The 6073-nt window shown below is 37.3% G+C and overlaps 1 pseudogene; it reads right to left on the bottom strand.

Annotated features, from left to right (window-relative positions):
- Nucleotides 1–1822: 1822 nt before the first annotated feature.
- On the bottom strand, nt 1823–4040 carry LOC112637687 (annotated as a pseudogene).
- Nucleotides 4041–6073: the final 2033 nt, after the last annotated feature.

The following is a 6073-nucleotide window of genomic DNA, read 5'->3' as shown; positions in this document are numbered from 1 at the left end:
TGTTTTACAATTTTTATATTAAATAAATTATTGGAAATTAATGAAATGTGTATCTTTTCTGTTACAGAAGCGGTCCCCCCTTAGCCCGACGCATCGTCCCCAATTTAATTTTTAATTTTTAATTTTATATTTTATTTTATTTTTATATTTTATATTTTATTATTATTTTATTATAATCTTAATTTTAAGTACACACACACACACACACACACACACACACACACACACACACACACATACACACGCTTTTATATTTTATATTTTATTATTATTTTATTATAATCTTAATTTTAAGTACATACACACACACACACACATACACACACACACACACACACACACAATTGTATTAACACATACACATTTTAATAAATTTTATATATTCTATATCCGTAAAAAAAATCTAATTATTTGTATGCCTCTCCTTGCGTTCCCATCCCTGCGTTAGTTATAAGCATCGCGATATCGTTCTCTCTCGTGCGTTAATCTTAAGTCTATCTTTCGCGATTAGAATTAGTAATCTCTCGCGCTATGACACAGAAAAATGTATAACAGATTTTAAAATAAATGTTGTTTCAATAAAAAAAAATGTGATTATTTACGCGTCTCTCCTTGAGTTCCATCCCTTGCGCTATCTCTCTCTCGCGCACTAGTTGTAAGTCTCGCGATATTATCGTTCTCTCTCGCATGCGTCGTCTTCGCGCTATCGTTCTCTCTCGCACGCGCTAATTGCAAGTCTCGCGATATTATCGTTCTCTCTCTTGTACATGTCGTCTTGGCGCTATCGTTCTCTCTCTTTCATATACTCGTTGTTCACTTACCTTTGCGTCGTCCTTCTCCCACCTATACGTCGCCCTTGTCCCACGTTAACGCCATCCTTGTCGCACTCGTAGTACTGTCCTCTTCACACTTTGCACTGTCCTTTTCCCACACGTAGCGCTGTCCTTCTCACACCACCGTCCATCTCTCACGCCGCTGATCCCCCTTCACTGCGCGGACCCCCTCGTCCATCGTTCGCGCCGCGGATCCCCCTTCACTGCGCGGACCCCCTCGTCCATCGCTCGCGCCGCGGATCCCCCTTCACTGCGCGGACCCCCTCGTCCATCGCTCGCGCCGCGGATCCCCCTTCACCTCGCGGACCCCCCTCATCCATCGCTCGCGCCGCGGATCCTCCTTCACCTCGCGGACCCCCCTCATCCATCGCTCGCGCCGCGGATCCTCCTTCCCCGCGGGTGACGTCACCCGCCGCGCGCCGCGGTTCCTCCTTCCCCGCGCGTGACGTCACTCCCCCCGCACCGCGGTTCCCCTCGCGCCTCACCCCCCCTGAGAGGACCTGAGTTAGAACTCTCCTTGTATACCTACTCATATGTTATCGTACTTTATACGATTTTTTAATTTTATTACGACTGTGATTTTAATTTTTCAGTTATAAGAATTGCAAACAATATTTTAATTTTATTATGACTGTGATTTTAATTTTTAAGTTATAAATATTTTAAACAATAAAGTTCATAAACATTAAAAGTTATAAAGTTACATTTAAAAAATAACGATATACTCAAAAAATTTTTTTTATTTAGTATCTCAAAAGTTACAAGAATATAAGAAGCAATTTGGCAAAAATTAAAAAAGTAAAAGTTCTATATCTGATATAAGTATTGTGGTTGTGATGAATTTTATATTCACATTAAAATACGTGATTTTATTTCTCTTTTTAGTAATAAAAAATGTTAAAAGTATAATATATTATTGTAATAAATTTTATTTTTATGTTAAAATACATTATTATAAAATGCATGATTATAAAATACATAATTATAAAATACATGATTAATATACATTTTGTATATTGTTGTCCTTTGTTATATACACGTATTTTGTTTCTGCTATTGCATAGCTAGTTGACGGCATATTTCATCTCTAAGATGTCGTCCCTCATAATTATCTTCTATCATTTCGATGTTATCGTTAATTGGAAAATGTCTTGCTTCGTCATCAGCATAATCATCTGCAATTGGATCGTCGAATAGTCTCAAATCGTTTTCGTTTGCTATGTTATGCAGCACACAGCATGCGTGGATGACTTGGACAATTCGAATCATATTTCTCAATTTTAAATGGTACAGTTGACGGAATCGTTGTTTTAAGGCACCAAATGCATTTTCGATGACGACACGACAAGAACTTAACTTCTGATCGAAGTTTCTTTGTGCTCGCGTAAGGCAACGTGACCGTTGTCTTTGTAAGGTACCATCAAACGTTTCATGCAGGGATAAGCGCTGTCTCCAAGTAAAAAACCATCATCTATAAACAAATAAAATATGTACATATTGACTGGCATTCATAGTTTGAGTCTTATATTTTTTTAATTCTTTGTCCTTGACTAAAAAAAATTACCTACCTCTGCAAATATCATCTAAGCTGTTAAATAAAGAGGATTCTCGTAACACTCTGGCATCATGCACCGAACCTGGGTATCCTATAAAAACGTCAATGAACTTTCTTCGGTGATTTGCCACACCTTGCATTTGGATTGAGAAGTATTGCTTTCTATTTATATATGAATCTTTGTCATATAAAGGTTTATCAATTCTGATATGCGAACCATCAATAGAACCTAGATGAGTAATAAATTAAATAACGTTATTGAAAGTAACACTAAAGGGCTACAAAAGATATATTTCCAATTACATATTTAGTTTTATCTATGATTCCAGGAAATCTTTTTTCTTCTAAATAATGCTGCTTTGTTAGATTTCTCTCTTCCAGTGAAGGAAATTTTATAATATTAGGTGCAATTGACATTAAGAATGTCGTTACTCTGGATATTATTTTGTACAAAGTGCTCAAAGTAACACCAAATCTATCTGCTACATCTCTGTAGGATGCAGTTTGGTGTCCTACAAACCACAAATAACACAAGATGTGTTTCTCTGGTGACGTAGGTTCAAAACCAGCAGGACCTTAATAATAACATGAAATAGAAGAAAACGTGTTACTACTAGTAAAAAGATATCTTATAAATAATATTTTTTAAATACCTCTTAAAGATGTGAATACTGGAGATCTTTCAAAGCGATTAATCAATGTGTATGCAACTTCTCGTGACAATCGAAAGTGCATGATGAAATCATTTTCGTTGTAATTTCTTGCCTGATTTTCTACATAATTCATAACCTTTACGCGTTGTATTCTTACAATTCCTTGTAAGATTGGTTGCATCAAGTTTTTAATCATGTCGAAATCTGTAATAAATATTGTACGCATCTATGGTAATTGTGTATCTTGTCCTAAGTTATGTTATGTTGTAACAATGTGGAATATAAGTAAGAGTTTCACTCACTTTAAACAGATACACAAAAAGGATTTTTTATATATTTTTTAATTTCTTTATTCATGTGTGGTTAAAGTAGACTTATATTGAAAAAGCTAAATGTTACAAGCAAACCTTTTATCATGTGAACTGTTGCAAATAATTTTACTCTCACCATCTTCGACCATGAAATGTGGATCAGGAATGTTTTCGTCATCGTCGTCGGAAGAATCCATTAGCATGTAACAAATTTCACGAATTCTTTCCATTGCCATTGTAGAGAGGACGTATTTTTTAGCTTTGTTTTTCATAGGTTATGATTCGCTGCGCATGCAAACCGCCATTTTTATCTCACACTTTCACGTTTGTGCTATCATCGCTATACTCGAAAATTTATTCTATACTTAGTGTACACTACCCTAAATCTCTCTATATTAGTGTAAAAGTGTAGGTAAAACGAACAAACCTATAATTTTGCTCAGCCTTTGTTAATATTCTGCTGGCGTAAGCAATCGGTCGGTCGTTGCCTACCTCTCCCTGTGATAACACTGCTCCGATCGCATAGTCGGAAGCATCGGTGGTCACAATAAATTCTTTCGCAAAATCAGGATATTTCAGCACTGGTGCAGTCATCAATTTTTCTTTTAATGTTTCGAATGCTGCTTGCTGTTCCATGGTCCACTCGAATTTCTCTGTCTTTTTTGTTAATTTTGTGAGTGGCTTAGCGATTCGCGAGAAATTTTCAATAAATTTTCTATAATATCCTGCTAGTCCTAAAGGATTGAATATCCTTGACTTTTTCCGGCGTCAGAAATTCCTTTATTGCCGTTAATTTTGAGGGATCTGGAGATATTCCGTTTTCAAAAATAATATGTCCCAAATAAATTACTTCCTTGCGAAAAAATTCGCATTTATCTGGCTGCAGTTTTAAATTAAATTTCCGCAGTCGTTGTAGTACTTCTTTAAGTCGCTTGTTGTGATCGTCTAGACTTGATTCGTATATTATGATATCATCGAGATAAACTAAGCATCTGAGTCTTTGTATTCCTGTTAGGACGGAATTCATTAATCTTTGAAATGTTGCTGGCGCATTCTTTAACCCGAACGGCATTCGATTAAATTCATAATGACCGTAGGGAGTGGAAAAAGCTGTTTTAATTTTATCTCGTTCAGTCATCGGGATCTGATGATATCCTGACGCCAAATCTAACGTGGTGAAATATTTTGCATTTCCCAACTGATCCAGAATATCAGTTATGTTCGGCAGAGGAAATGAATCGCCTATCGTTAGTTCATTTAATTTCCGGAAATCTATTACTACTCGGAGCTTCGGTTTTCCTGATGCGTCTATCTTTTTCGGTATTACTAGCAGTGATGCATTCCATTGGCTTGTGCTAGATCGAATGATTTCATTTTTTAGCATTTCATCTATTTGCTGATTGACTTCTGTCTTATGTTTCTCTGGCAAGCGATATGGTCTTACGTTCACCGGTGCGGTATCGGCTCGTGTGTTTATTTCATGCTCTACCGTCGCGGTGCATGTCAGTGGTTCTCCCTCTAAGTAGAATACATCACTGAATTCCTCGCAGATTTTAAAGAGTGTCTGCCTCTCTTCTGCATTTAGATGTTGCGTTCGCAATAATTGTCAAATTCGCTGCTTACGGGATATAGCGTTTTTTATTTTTCTTCCCGTCTCTATAATATTTACTTCTTTTATGTTTTCTTTCATATCCTCCAGTGTAACTATGGGGGTTGCCATTTCAATGGTGTTGTCTGTTGTGTTTATTACACTTACAGGACATGCAAAATTGTTTGGTTCCATCAGGCAGCTTCCAATATATACTCCTGGGACTGTTTCGTTTGCTCGGACTATTCCTATATGATTCTGATTTACAGCTGCTTTAATAATTGTCTCGCTGCGTGGTTTCAGAATTATTTTTCTGCATGGATGTAATTTTAATATACTATCCTTTATTTTTATTTGATTTCGTTTGTAGTCGCAGATTGCTGTTTGTTTTTTAAGAAAATCTATTCCTAAAATTCCTTCGTGCTCTATTGCTATGTCATCCTTTACGACATAAAATGCATGCTTGATGGCATATTTGTCAATTGTAATTGTCGCGTACATTTTCCCTAGTGTGTATAATCTGTGTCCACTGATTCCTGTGAGCGCAATTTTCTTTTCGTATACAGGTGTATTGTCTTTGTAACGTTCCGTTTTTCCCGGAGATTTGATTACGGATAAACTCGTCGGATTCGGGGTAATAAATGGTGAGCGAATTGCGATGTAAAAGAAAAGAGAGTATTTATTCAACTTAAAGGCGTGTGTACAAGTAGAGTGTGTGTCTCGCTGCGATTATAAATGTGAGCGTGTTCGAGTGTATAACTGTTTGCGTGGCGCGTATAAATGTGAGCGTGTTCGCTGTATAAACTGTTTAAATGCGCGTGCAGAATGCAGGTGGTTGAATGCGCCGGAATAATCGTGGTGCGTGAACTCGATTTCTCGCTGGTATAAGACGCGTGTATAAAAACGTTGTTTTGACGCGTGCGGAAATGCGCTCGGTATCGGTCGAAGACCTCGCGTTGTTATGACGGTGTTTTTGTCGCGGTTCTTGCACGGAGAATCCCGTCGTTCCGGGAATCCCGTGTACGAAGAAAGAGCCGGTGGATTCCGAGAAACAACAAGTTCTTTTCGCGAAATAATATGCGGTCTCCGTGAATTGAAATATCGCGCGAATAAGTTGGAATCGCGTTTGAGAA

The sequence above is a fragment of the Camponotus floridanus genome, unplaced genomic scaffold, assembly GCF_003227725.1.
Source record: "Camponotus floridanus strain SB8 unplaced genomic scaffold, Cflo_v7.5 scaffold193, whole genome shotgun sequence".
Taxonomy (NCBI): domain Eukaryota; kingdom Metazoa; phylum Arthropoda; class Insecta; order Hymenoptera; family Formicidae; genus Camponotus; species Camponotus floridanus.
The sequence above is the reverse complement of the archived record's forward strand: the minus strand, read 5'-3'. Positions and strand labels throughout refer to the sequence as shown.